Source organism: Rhamphochromis sp. 'chilingali' (assembly GCF_963969265.1).
Source record: "Rhamphochromis sp. 'chilingali' genome assembly, chromosome: 8".
Classification (NCBI taxonomy): domain Eukaryota; kingdom Metazoa; phylum Chordata; class Actinopteri; order Cichliformes; family Cichlidae; genus Rhamphochromis; species Rhamphochromis sp. 'chilingali'.
In genome coordinates, this window is record NC_137935.1 from 5944527 (window position 1) to 5959188 (window position 14662).

At 39.3% G+C, this 14662-nt stretch overlaps 1 protein-coding gene across 1 annotated transcript in view; it reads right to left on the reverse strand.

The window, feature by feature from the left end:
- The window catches only part of gpr4 (G protein-coupled receptor 4), a 50515-nt gene extending 36283 nt beyond the window's left edge, over positions 1–14232 (reverse strand). The window contains exon 1 of the mRNA XM_080889801.1: positions 14023–14232. The gene's annotated coding sequence lies outside the window, so the exon portion shown is untranslated. The remainder of the gene's footprint in view (positions 1–14022) is intronic.
- Positions 14233–14662: the final 430 nt, after the last annotated feature.

Here is a 14662-nt window from a genome sequence, read left to right on the forward strand (position 1 = left end):
CTTGTTCTGCACCCACAGGTTTCACTTCCTGTTTCTATGTGAGGCTCCAGGAAGCCTAAAAACTCAATCCACAGCCTTCTGCTGACCAGCAGCCTGTTTACAGCAACACCGAGCTATAAAATCAAACAAAGAGATATTCATCGAAGGTGAACTGGATACAAAAACAGAACAATCCTCTAGAAACCTTTTCCATATTTTCTCTTAGTGCTTTCACTGACTCATTTATTTGACCCTTCATAAACTTTTACTGTAATGGAAGTAGGAGTTAGTAGTGAAGTGAGGCTTCTTCGTTGGTTCTGTTAAAGTGGAACAACAACTAGAAACCAAAAAATGTTTGAGATTCTGCTGAAAAACACAAACTTTTAGACAGGACATCTATCCTGCCTAATGTACGATGCTACTTGACAAACATGGTAGAGAATGCTCTCTGGTTCACACCATGAGAAAGTGAACTTGTAAACTTTGTTGTATTACAAATGCAAAACTGCCCTGGTGTATCTGGATGATTTATTGACTCATGGAGGAAACCAAATGTCTCTCTCTTGATAAAAGTGGGTTTGTATTTGTCCATACACAAACACAACACACTGAGTGGGGAATTTAAGTTTTGCATTTATGAATTACATCATGCCAACATAGATAACTCAAGAGAAATCAACACATCTAGTAGAGCAAGTGTTTAATTTGTGCATCTAGAGGAGAAATATTCATTTTTGACAACAATGACAACAAACTTTCACCCTATGATAGCTAGGACATGCTCCAAAGTTCCTTAACATGGTTGAGATGGATGGATTGGCAATAACCAAGATTAACCCATCGAAAATGGTTAGGCTAAATAGTTTATGATATTTTTTCTTTATTACATCACATATTCCCATATTCCTCTTTTTCAACTAAACAGAACACAAAGCTTCCAACTTTTTGATGCACAAACCTGATCACCCAAAATTGCTTTAAGGGGAAATACTTCTCAAAACCATTAATTTACTAATGTTTTAATATAGACAATGCAGCTAGCACATGTGGCACATTTGCTCAATATCCTCACCTTGCAGGAGGAAAAGAACTGAATGTGCACATTCAGGAGGAAAAGAAGGAGACAGGAATGCAGAAAAGCAGAAACTAGTAAAAAGAAATGCAGTCCAGACCCTGAAGCAGTCAGAGAGAAAGTTGAAGGCTGCAGGTAGTTAATCTTGGCTATTCATTTCATGCTTGAGTGCTCATGTAGCCATCAATGTGTCAGAGCCTTCGTAGGCTTGACTTGACACCCTGCAGGGAAAATTAATGACTTCATTAAAAGTGCCATGTTTTCCCGTGATCCCTCCCGCATCGAGCCTTATTGGACAAATTTGGCTTTGATCAGATGACCAGAGCTTGTTAATTTGTTTTCAGACATGCAGTAAGTGTTTTGTGTGTCTGCATGAATACACAAATAATTAACATGAGACTACATCCAATACATGAGGTAAGATGAATTACGTGTGTCTCTAAGGCTGAACACTTGTAGTCTATCGGCTTATCAATCAGGATCAGAAGGCTTTTAATGATACCCATGCTTATTGATATCGAAACTCCTCAGTAATGCTATTTGCACCATTCACACTATTTTGGTGTTGAGACAAAACAGTGTCAATGGTTACTTCTGACACACTGGCACACATACACTTAGATGCATCGGGGATAATTGTAGAGACATTTCCATTGATTAACTGCCATCTGAATTAGCAGATGTGCTTTTATACTGGTAAAAAAATATTTCTGCCACAACAGTATGGAAACAGGCACCTAATAATGAGATTCACATTGTTTTCTACACAGCAGTATGTTGCAGTATGCTGGGAGTGTTTTGCACTGTGCTGGTGTGACATGATGATTTGTAAACTAAGTCCTTCACTGCTCAGTGCACCTCAGACAAATGATATTCCAGTGGAGGTCTGGATGTGGAGGTGTCAGCAGTTTTAATAACAGGCTGCAGAAAACCTGCACTCATTTCTGAGGCAGCCTGTCAGACTAATCCCACTGAGGCCTGGTGTGTGTGTGTGTGTGTGTGTGTGTGTGTGTGTGTGTGTGTGTGTGTGTGTGTGTGTGTGTGTGTGTGTGTGTGTGTGTGTGTGTGTGTGTGTGTGTACGGGGTTGAAGGCATTTTTCACGCTCAAAATGTAGTTTTAGTGTCAGAGTTACAATTAGGTTATGGTTAGATTTAGGGTAAGGGTTAGGGTTAGGCATTTATTTTTGATGGTTAGGGTTAGGGTAAGCGACTAGGGAAAGCATTATGTCAATGGGATGTCCCCACGAGGATAGCAAGGCAGACATGTGTGTGTGTGTGTGTGTGTGTGTGTGTGTGTGTGTGTGTGTGTGTGTGTGTGTGTGTGTGTGTGTGTGTGTGTGTGTGTTTGTCAAGTACACACTCACAAATGTAAGACTGTCTGAATTTCTGTTGAGTGGAGAGTATGTGTGGGTGTGTAAATGAGTGAGTATGTGAGTGATGACAGATATGGCTGGCTTACAATACACAGACACACACACACACACACACACACACACACACACACACACACACACACACACACACACACACAAAGGGGCCTTAGTTTGGAATCCATGCCTCTCTATGTAAACAAAACTTTTAAATAAAGTCATATAGAGGACATAAACTAATAAATATATGCATATAGAAATAAATTATTTGCAATAAGCATTATCAACCAGACACTTTGTAAATCCCAAACTTTACCCGACAGATTCAGCCAACTTTAAATCTTTAAACTATATCAAGATTTTGTTTCATTTGCATATTACGAGGACCAAGGTTTTAGACATAGAGAATGAAGACACATTGGCCTGTGTCACAGTGGTAAACTGATATTCAAATAGGTTAATAGAAGTTGGCTAAAAGTTGTTTAGCGAGTGTTTGGGGAAAGCGTAATGTCAGTGAAGGTCTACACTAGTTTCGATATCTATGTGTTTGCCAACATTGGTGGGCTGCGAGGACGCGGTTATTTCCTGAGGCACTTCCTGTTGTGCCTCATCTCATCTGATTGGTTAATTCTATTGAAGTTCATGGTGTTGAGTGATATGTAGAAGTCTTAAAAAGCTTTTTTTCCCCTCAGATCTAAGTACATGACATAAAATTAGACATCCTGCTGCCAAAGACGTAAGGTTTATGTCATGTATGGTTATTTACTAAATAATATATAAGTGCAGTTTAAAAATAAACTTGTTTTACAGTTACAACAAGTCGTGAGTTACTTGTTGATGCTCTAGCTGACTCAGATCAGCTAACTGTTGTTATTGTACTGTTCTAAACACGTAGTTTTTAATGATGGACAAACAACGCAGGATCAACTCTCATAACATGGTTGAAACGTGTTTCTCTAATCTCTTTCTTACTTTTTAATTTTTCACTTACTGGCCGTTATAAATGTCATATCTAAATATCTAGAAAGCTAATGACGGCCAATATATTGGTTGGAGTCAATTAAAAAATGAACTGAAACGCTGGGAAAGATGTCTATACCAAGTCAATAATGAAGCATAGGGACATAAGGGTAAAAAGTAACTTACTATTATATAAATTTACAACCACCTTTAAGTTATTAATATAACTGAAGATCCCTTCATGAAGATTACCCAGATTTGGTTCTTACTACAATAAAAGCCTGAGCTTAAAAGCTCCATCCACTGACAATATAAAAGATATACATATAGAAATAGCTAGTATGACTTCACTCACTGGTTTATAAAGTCTTTGTATCATAACCTTGGTGTTTTAAACCAGATATAATGAAAAGGGGTGCATTTACTATGGCATCACATGTTCTTGTTGTGATTTGACAAATCATTAGCCAGCAGACATATCATCGATAATCCTCCTTTATGATGCTTAGAATGGATGGTATTCCGAAAGGGCAAGCAAGGCAAGCCCTGCTTGTTGTGTTACATCCGGTGAAATCTAACACAAGCATCTGCCATGTTGTTGCTGGAGTTGCTAAGGTAAACTCTCAGGATTTCTGACTGGCTAAAGCATTGCCCTGATGCCCCAATGGTCATTGTTTGGCCAGACAAACATGGAATTGTATTTGGCCTTGAAAATGTATTTATTTACCCATGCTGGCCCTTTGTTTACCCAATGCAGGGTTAGAGTTAGGGGTTAGGGTTACAGCTAAGTTATCATTTCTCAAACATTGGCCTTTCTGAACAGGTTTTTCAAACTAGCTATGTCAAAGTGCTGTGTTCTGTTAATCATTCTCTAAGAACCACACGTTCTTGTGATTGACAAATCATTTGCCAGCAGACATATCATCGATAATCCTCCTTTATGATGCTTAGAATGGATGGTATTCCAACAGGGCAAGCAAGGCAAGCCTTGTTTGTAGTGTTATATCCAGTGAAATCTAACACAAGCATCTGCCATCTTGTTGCTGGAGTAGCCTGTTGTTTCTCTGCTTGCCTTCATGCACATTGTGAATGAATCCCTGGTCTTTGTCAGGAACTGTTTGGAGACCAGAATGCTGGAACAGCTACTCCTAGCTATTGCTTTCATTGCTCTGAGATCAGTTGTGATCTGAGCGTTTCTGGAAATAGAGCTAGTGATGATAGCAAGTAAGTGAGCACTCTGTAATTGATCATTATTGTTCCGTCCTCAAGACTAAAGCTACGGGATGAGAGGAGGAACAATGGTATGATCAGGAAAAGACGAAGCCAAACAGAGCAAATTGTTTAATTAAGATTTTTATTAAAAAGAATAACGATACGGGAACACCACTATTTCAACTAAACAAAAGCCATCCACAAACTAAAATATCCTAACGATAGGCAAAAGAGATGGTTAACCAAATTAAAAGGTATGCTTCTGCTGCCAGCAAATACCTGCTACTCACTAGCAGCCCAAAGAAACCTCCAAGCTTAGTAAAAATAAGCAGAATATGCCATTAAAAGTCACCAGCCAAGACTAGTCCGAACACTGACTGAGAAGCTCTTCACAAGGTTATATACTGCTGTGTGGCTGATTGCTGCATGAAGCCAGCTGTCCACTGGCTCCTCGGGACACACCTACACAACGCGAAACCTGCTAGAGTTGTAACAATTAGGGTTGCCAAAAATCAATTCTCAGATACTAATCAATCCAAAATTTTGTTCAATTTATATATTAAAAAATACACTATTAACTAAACATTTAAAATCAAAGTATTAAGAGGCACCTGCATTTTGCATTCATATTGTATAACAAAATGAGAGCATGCTCATGCACAAGCCTTCCTCCCACAAAATATAAACCTAAACCTGTCCATATAGGCACATCATTCATCCATTATGTCTTCTATTTTGATCTCTGGGCCTCTTTCTGTTTTTGTAAACTGGCTACAGTCTACTTTCTTTCCTCAGGTATCATTAGAGTTTCATCTGATCATCTTTGGTAATCTATTATTAAAACAATCAATAGCCACAGACCTGATGAGGAACCTTGGAGAGACAGGGGAATATGAGAAAGAAACAAAGTGACTCAGAGAGGGATAGCTTCTCCTTTCCTGCACTTTAATTTTTCTGACATCATCAGATTGTCTAAGTCAGGATCATATGAGTTACTGAAATTAAGAAACATGAAGACAAAGTAGAAGAATGGGTAAGAAGAAAACTATTGATGAACAGAAAATGAAAGACAAATAGATGAATAAACTGGAAGAGGAGACAGGAGAAGTGGAAAAAGATAAAGAGATACTATGAGAGATAGAAAGTGTGTACGGCTAAATGGTTAGAAAAGGAGTTTTTGGTAATGTTATCTGGACAAACGATAGAGATAGAGCAATAGAAGAGATGCAGGAGACTGAAGATGAACAAGAAGAAAGAGCGGAAAAAGTTAACCTGGGAGGAAAAAAGGAGATAAACACAATGGAGGAGAAATAGAGGTGGCATTGATATTGTAGAAGTGGAGAGAGCTCAACATTTAATGGGGAAAAAAAAACCCGGCGTGATGGTTAGATGGTTATCGACCATCTGAAACTGCTCTAATGGTTGCCACAGGTGCTGCTGTCTCCTCAGTGGAAACATTAGTATGTGTGTGAAGGTGTGTGTGTGTCTGCCTAACAGGGCTAACAGTGTTTACTGACAGACAGCAGTGACCTCAGCACAACCTGGTTCATTTACAAGTGTCGTCAGACACAAACACACATTTAAACTCTGTGTCTGTGTGTCCCTCCTTCGTTTCCCTTTGTCCTCTCCTGTTTAAATTTCCCTCTCGGTCGACACACAGAGATGCGCTCCATTGCATTACGTTACTAAACTCACACAGCAATGTTCCAGGAAGGCCTTCAAAATATGTACATGCCAGGGTGTCTTTTTTTCCATTTAAAAAAAAGGAGCCACAAACTTGAACTGCCACTCAGTAACGCGTGATCAGGAACAACCTCACTTAGTGGAAGTGGCTGGAGACACAACACAACACCACAAAACACAACACAATTTTAAACAGGACAGTGGTTTGTGTGTGGTGGTCTTTTGTTTGAGGTGCTGGCAGATAAAATTATTATCATTTGCACAACAGTCAAGACACTGCCATTCTGCTAAAACCCTTTGCATGTCAGAGATATCCACAGTACTGTAACACAGGTCTAATCCCATTCTTATCACTTATGTACACTATGTATCCCTTAGTTCCTTTTGGTCTGTAATGTAGAAGCTAGCATCACTTTTAAACATGCAGCATAAAAAAAAGCCAAACCCTGATCTTTCCCAAACCCTAACCAAGCAGCTAAAGCGAAAGCAAACAGCATTTATTCACAAAGCAAATCAGGACAGATACTAAAGACAGCTTGAGGTTATCTGAGATGCCAGTAGCTTCTGATGAAATGTAACAGGAACCAGGAAATCCAGTCTAAATAGTAATAATGCATTTTAAGGCCTAAAAAAGTTTAAATAACAGCATGTTCTTCTATAACTGCAACAGCACTCTCTGGACTTTTGACTGGCCAAAGCATTGCCCTGATGGCCTGATGGTCATTGTTTGGCCAGACAAACATGAAATTGTATGAGGCCTTGAAAATGTATTTATTTATCCAATTTGTTTACCCAATGCACGGTTAGCGTTAGGGGTTAGGGTTATGGGTAAGTTATCATTACTCAAACATTGGCCTTCCCGAACAGGTTTTTCAAACTAGCTATGTCAGAGTGTTGTGTTGTTATTCTTGCCTTTTTGTTTGTTTGTTTGTTTTTTGTTTGCTCTATGTGTTCAAATTTTTGTAACCTGCACAAGGGATGGGTTTGCAAGCTGGTCTGTCTCTGCAATTTATAAATGCAGGGACCCAAAATGATTGCCAAATGGCACAAATGGAAATTATTGCAACACATGGAAAAGATTAGGTATTCTGCAGAGTACTAAAAACTCTATGAAACACTTCTTGTTTCCAAAAAGACTGTACTTGTGAGTTGTGACACTGTGTTGATTTCACAAGTCATACAAGCAGTGACCATTGCATCAACCATAACCAGAGTTTAGTGTGGAAAAAGTGGGGATCTGCATTTATAATGTAAAAAATACGAACACTATAGGGCCTATAATAAGTCTCATTTGTGTGGATTTCAACTGCGGTGCATGGGAAAACTGCATTTTTATTCATACAACATGGATTCCTCACTTAACCACCTTCTAACAACAAATGTTTTGTTATGCAGATGCAAGTCATGCAATATTCCCTGGTACTGTTCTTAAAGCAACTGAAAACACACCAGGCCAGTCACACAAGGTTTAACCTCAGTGGTTATTCGAGTTATTCATATTTTCCCAGGGCAAGACCAGTCTCACCACAGACAGGGTTTAAAAGAACAAGACAGCACGAATAAGAACGGCAAATAAAGTTTTATCTCGTTTTCCTTTGTCTTTTTGTTGTTGTTGCTGCATAGATTTCCAAAACAATGAAATTCTGTAACTAACACAAAACTTTATAACCATATTAATTCTTGTCCAACATCTAATTAAGGGTTATTACATTTTTTGCCCTTATCTTCATAATTAGAAAATAATAGGCTTCATCTAATTCATCTCACTCAGTTGATGAAGTAATGAGGCAGTAAAATGGCAAACCACTAATGTTGGACCAGCTAATATTTAAAATATTGTTCAATAAATGACTAACGCAAGTTACAAACCCTCTATTGCTTAAAGATATATTGATATTTCCGATACACTGTGGAAAAAACAGACAAATAATTATCTTGACAACCAACAAAGCATAAATTAGTCATAGGTGTTGTTGCTCCTGCAAATGAGCTCTTGACTACAGGAAAGCAAAAGCAAGCACAGCAAATTGCACTGGCCAAAAACAAAACTCTGCACAGGGACTTCCAATTAAACAAGTAGCTACACGTGGCACCGGACCAGTCTCAGCGTGGGTGAGAGTGGGTGGATTTATAGGTGTGACACAAAGCACTACTACGCACACTCGTTTATGAGTCACCCCCCTAATTAAAAACCAGGACTGTGGCACATGCCATCTCCAGAACAATCGTCCAATTAGGCACGCTGTGAACCCACAGGTTGCTATCTATCTACCGAAAATGTTCAGTCTGTACATCGTGGCCAGTAAACAAACTCACATGTTATTGTCTGTATTCTAAAAAGTTGTTGATTGTCTGTATAATAATGTTGGTTTAAGTGTTGATCAAACAGCACAAAATGCATCACTTATACTTTAGTTGTAGGTTTATTCTGTCAGGGAACAGGCACAAAAATTGATCTCATGGGAGAAAAGATGCTGTGTAACCAATTTAGGTACTTCCTGAATTGCATCTGCACACCATGGGCAGATACACGGAGCATTAAAACAGCTAACAAAGGCATAAAATACAAAAATATCCAAGTATTAGCGTAAGAGAGAGTACAAGAGAGCTCACTCTCTGGGCAGTATTTACTTTAGCCTAGCATGACACATTTATTTTGATTACACAAACATTATGTAGAGTAGGTGATAGATCATCTGTATTGATTGTGTTTATTATATAATACATTCAGAACATTTTTAACTAATAGGCAGCTCAGTCATTTTCTCTTGGCAAGACTTTCTTTAAAGATATTGGCCTTGAAGGAGAGGTCAGAGGTCACATGTGACACATTTTAAATCTTTATACAGTCCTTTCAATGTGTTGACAATGCACACCACACTTGTAAGAAACATAGTCTCTAAGTTATAAGGCTTTTTGTCAATTTTCAACCAATAAATCAGAATATCTTGGTGGACGTCAGCCGAATTTTAATGGACTGTTAACATTGATTTATTCAAAGCTATCGTGTTTACAAACATGTACACAAACGCTACCAGAAACATCGCCTCCTTGGTTGATGTAAACATAGTATAAAAGCCATCCTGCCCAACTCTCACTCACAAAGCACATAAACACTGTAAAACTTTGCATGCACACATTCCCCCGATTCAATAACTAGATCATCAGCATCAATATATAAGCCTACATAAAACAATCAGGTTAATTGTCAGGGTTTGCTGTGTCTAGGACCTCAACACAGGACTCGGAGAGAGAATAATTAACTAAAAGCAGCAGCTTTCTTGCAGGGGAACATTCAAATATGAAATACAGGAAAGCTAAACTAGAAACACAAAACTTAAACTGGAAAACTGAGAAACTAAAAAACAAAACCAGGAAACAGAGAACCAGAACGTTACCAGAAGCACAGAGGAAAAACACAACATGATGAGGGCAATGAGAGGATGGGGAACAGGTGGTAACACAACTGGGACAAATCAGACCCAACGAGACAAGGGAAGCAAAACCAGGCACACTGCACACAGGACAGGGACTATCAAAATAAAACAGGAAAAACACGACAGGCATGGACCTGACACTCAACAGATTGAACACGGAGCACAGAGACATGAGTGACAAACTCCGACATGACACACGACTGACCGGGGAGCAAGAAAATAAACATGAAGACAGAACTAAACCTGCACTAAACATGAGGGCCACAGGAACAAAACCCAAGAACTAGAAATCACAAAACAAAAAAGAACTCTAGAGCTAGAAATACTGAACCATAAACAAAAATGATGAACCATGATGAAATCTAAGATTAACAATAACACAAAACACTGGGTCACCGACACAGGACCGTGACATTAGTAGAGGGTAAAAAATCTTGACCTTTCTGATTTCTAAATAGCAAGACACATCTTTTACCTCATTTTAGTATGTCAGCTGCACACTGACTCTATTAACAGTTTTCATGTGATGTTGTATCATTAAAGGAAACGCCCACCATTAGAGGAATAAAGTAAGGCTTTATTCCACTGCCTGCCAGTTAATTTTACCCCATTTGTAAAAACAACCAACACATAACTGGCCCATAATGGTGGGTAGTTGTTCAGTTGGATGCGCTAAAAGCTATTCACAGGATAATGGCACTGCATGGAAACACACTTCTAATCTGCCACACAAGCACTGCAGACAAATGTTGTCAAATGCTGGTGGAGCAGAACAAACTTCCTCCTCTGTACATGTGTGAAAAAGCAGTAAGTGTGGGGCCAAAGGAACCAGAGAAGATGTTGTACCAAGATAGTTAACACATAATATGCAAATATAAAATGAAGTGTGAAGCAATGACCAAGCAATTCTGTGATGAGCCACAAACTCAGATAAATAAGAGTTCTGATGTAAAGCTGCATTTAAATCCTCACTTCAGATCCACGCAGGATCTGAAGTGAGGATCTGAAGTCTAAGTCTTTTCAGAAAATTGCAAAAAACTGGAGAGGAAACCACACCACAACACTGTTATGTTTCAATATAATGTGATAATTTACCACGGTGGGTGGCGATCCTACAGTCAGGCTACTTGTTAGTGTCGTTCTCCAGCGCTGTAGCCGTTAATCACAGTGATTACTTAACCACAAAGGCTCTTAAGTGCTGCTTATCAGAGCTCCTCTGGAGACCAATTACACCTTCACTGCTATCTCGTTCACATTAACCCACCTCTGAAGTTCTTTTTTTATCCTCCAGTCCTCATCCTAACATCCATCTTCCACTTTCCACTCCCTTTGACCTCACCTACTTTAATCTCAGTTTTGTTTCTCCTGTCCTTTAAAAACTCTGTCCTGTCTACTCATTTCTCAGCTCTTCGTCCCACATCACCTTTACTTGAATCACATTTCTTAATCCAATTTTCTTAATCCTCTTTGACGTTTTACACAGATGAGTGAAAGCTGTGACTTGCTAGAGTTGTTGGAAAAGTGAAGAATAGCCCATACTCTAAACCCTAAAAGCACCAAACACTGTGTTTGTGCCAATCTTAATCCATCCAGTGAACTAAATATTGTTGGCAATCATAAAAACTATGGCACACATGCACTGACAGGTGTGCCATATATGCTTTTTTTTTTTAATTTGTAAAAGATATTCACAAGATGAGTTAGACGGTTGTTTTTCAGCTGTGTTTTAACCTCACAAACAACCTGAAAATAAGATCAGTAAACTCTACTGAGCCACATAGAGTCCACTGATAGTGTTACTGTGGTTACGTTTTTGGTGTTTTTTACTTTAGTCTCTTCAGCTTCAGGGCTGACTAAACAATGTTAGTTTGCTGCTTTAATGGAGACTGATGGAATTTGGGGCTGAGATGACAGAGTTGGATAAGTTAAGACAGAATGACAACACAAACGCCCATCACAGCGTGAAAAGGGGGTCAAAACCTGGGTGTCATGTTTCTATCATTGCTGATCTGAGCTGGAACCGCTAATAACTGTGACAGCTGCAGAGTCATTTGACCCGGACTGAATCCCTATTATACAATTTCACACTGAAGACAAAAGTCAGATGTAAGTGGGTTTTTGTTCAGTGTTCAGGGTTTTTTAAAGGTCACATCAAAATCTGACTTCTAAGGGAAACCTTGAACCTTGAAGAAGGAAGGAGAGGAGAGATTCATCTGGACTAAGGGTGAAAGGAGAGGGCGTGAAGTGGTGGAAAAAGGAACTTCAGGTAAGTAAAGCTGGCGCTCGGCTAACCACAGTCATCCATCTGCCTTGAAGGTCGGAGCTAAACCTGCACAGATTATCTTTCCGGTGAGGTGACAGGGGTCAAGAATGAGGAGGGGATGTTTACTTGCAATGTTTTAAATCATGCACCAATACAGAAATGAGGGAGAATTGCATTTAAATTTAATGGATCATTTAAAAATAAATGTAATTTCCCCCTCACTGCTTTGTAATACACTTTAGGTTAATGAGCCAGTGAAGCAGGAAACCAGGAAAGGAAAAAGAGGGAAAGATGAAATACGTGAAAGAGAGGGACAGACTGACTGTATCCATCTTCACCGAGGAAAGAGAAAACAGGGGAGGGGGGGCGGTGCAGACACAGGGGAGAAGAAGATGAGATCCTATTGATTTTAACATTACAACTGTAGAAGTAGAAAACAGGAATTCTTCAGGAGGAACAGAGGATTCATGGTTTCGATTTTCGACTAAAAAAGACCATTAAGGTCCATCGAAACATCTCCCCGCATCCTAGTGAAGCATGACATTTTCTCCGAGATCGCTGTCCCTGTGTCTCTCTCTCCCTCTCTCTGCCTGAGGTGGCTCAGCTGCTCGAGTGTCTAATGAAAGTGCAGAAGTCATTGTAGATTTTCATACACAGATATTTTTGTAAATGCATATAATTGATCTCAAAATGTTCAGTTAAAAACAAAGTATTGATACCTTTCAGGAACTGAGAGCAAGAAAATCACTTCTGCATGTGAAGATCATTCATCACGCTTAGCATAAATCAATAATTCATCATTGGTCATTCATCCTCATAGTTTTCATAGCTTCTTGTTCTTTTTAAGATACACTACAATAAGTGGAAGATTATTGATTAGTGAATAAATCCTCAAATTCTTCTTTTAAATGATAAGAATTACAAGCAGTGAATTTCAGACTGACACACACAACACTCAGAGGTGAACCTACAGCACGCTGTGCTCAGATCACCTCTGACTCTGACACTTATGTTTTATTTTCTTTTGTTATCATCTGCATGTGACAGATTCAATTGAGTTTAATTCAAGTTTATTTATATAACACAGTAGTCGCCTCAACACACTTTTTTCCTGTAAAGATCCTAAGTAGGCTGAAGAATGCATGAATTAAGGACCAATCTACTGTTTTCTCTGCTAGAAGCAGTCTGTTTGCATTAGATGTAACCTCTGTGTGATATTTGTCATTTGAACAGCAGACTTTGGTACTGTAATACTAACTAATGCACACTCTCCATTGTCCTTTTTAAAGTGAAAAAGGACAATATTATTATTCATTTATGCACAACTGAGACATTTTCTGCTAGGGGTGATAAATGAGCTACGGGCTTTACTAGTACAGGCATCCCCCTTTAAAGTTCACAAACTCATTACAGAACGCTCCCAGTCTGCTTCAGCACACAATAAACTGCACTCAGAACGGTTCTTGACAGTGCCCAAGCTGGTTCTGCAACATCACAAACAGTGCATGGTCGCTCCCAGAGTAATATGGAGCTGGAGGGATTCAGTGACACAAACAGCCGATTTAATCGTTCAATCTGATAATTTATTAATTGTCTGCTCTCATTACCCCTGGAGCTGTGGCAGGGACACTAGTGCCTGCTGTACCGCAATGTCAGTGGTGCCAGCTCAGCTGATTTCCCGCTGCTACAGGTTAATGGGATCACAAAAAATAACACCCAGAGTGGATGGGATGTTGGGAAGTTGACAATAAAAAGGAAACAGCAAAAACCGTGAATATGAATAGTAAAATCTCCCTTTATTTTATTTCTGTGCATCAAGAATTCTAGTTTTTTATATCACTATTTAATGCAGACGCTAAACTTTGTCGCGATGTCTGTGTTACAGGATGTGAAAACGGTGATCTAATGATCTATCAGGAAAAATCCTCAACGACCGAGCTCAGTTCTAGTTTTCTGTTGTAGAAGACAGTTTCACTTGCATTTAAAGCAAAGCGCAAATAGAGCGGTAAAGACGCTCGTCATTAAACGATGCGATGCTGTACTCACGTTTAGGTTCCTGGAGTCTTGGAGTCAGTTCCCAAAAAAGGAGACTATCCAGATAGGGGGACGAAAACTCGTTTAGTTTCATTCAACCTCCGCGAAAAATGCTCGGACAGATGGCACAGTGGCTGTGAAAGTACCAAACAGTGTGAGCACAGCGACAACAGCCGGCAGACTGAGACACACACACAGCCAAACACACACATGCACACACAGACGGAGTGAGAGGGAGAGAGTGAGCCAGAGAGAGAGTAACCGTCACTAAGTGAGACTCTAAGTTCCGCCTCCCTCCCTCTCTTCTTGTACTCTGTTACGTCGCTTCAATGCGCCTTTACATGAAACATTTAAATAAGTAATATTGTCGAGCAAAATATAATTTAGACAATAGTCCACAGAAAATTGAGATCTTAAAATTATAGATTCATACATTAATTGTTTGTGTGTGTGTGTGTGTGTGTGTGTGTGTGTGTGTGTGTGTGTGTGTGTGTGTGTGTGTGTGTGCGGATGTGCCTGCATGCCTGTGTTGTTGTGTGTCATTCCCGGTCCCTAAGGTTGTGGCATATGTTGATATATATAAAAAGCAGCAACTTATGACCTTTCACCTTGCTATATATAAACTTTGGAGTGTGTCTGCTTTTTTTTTTTT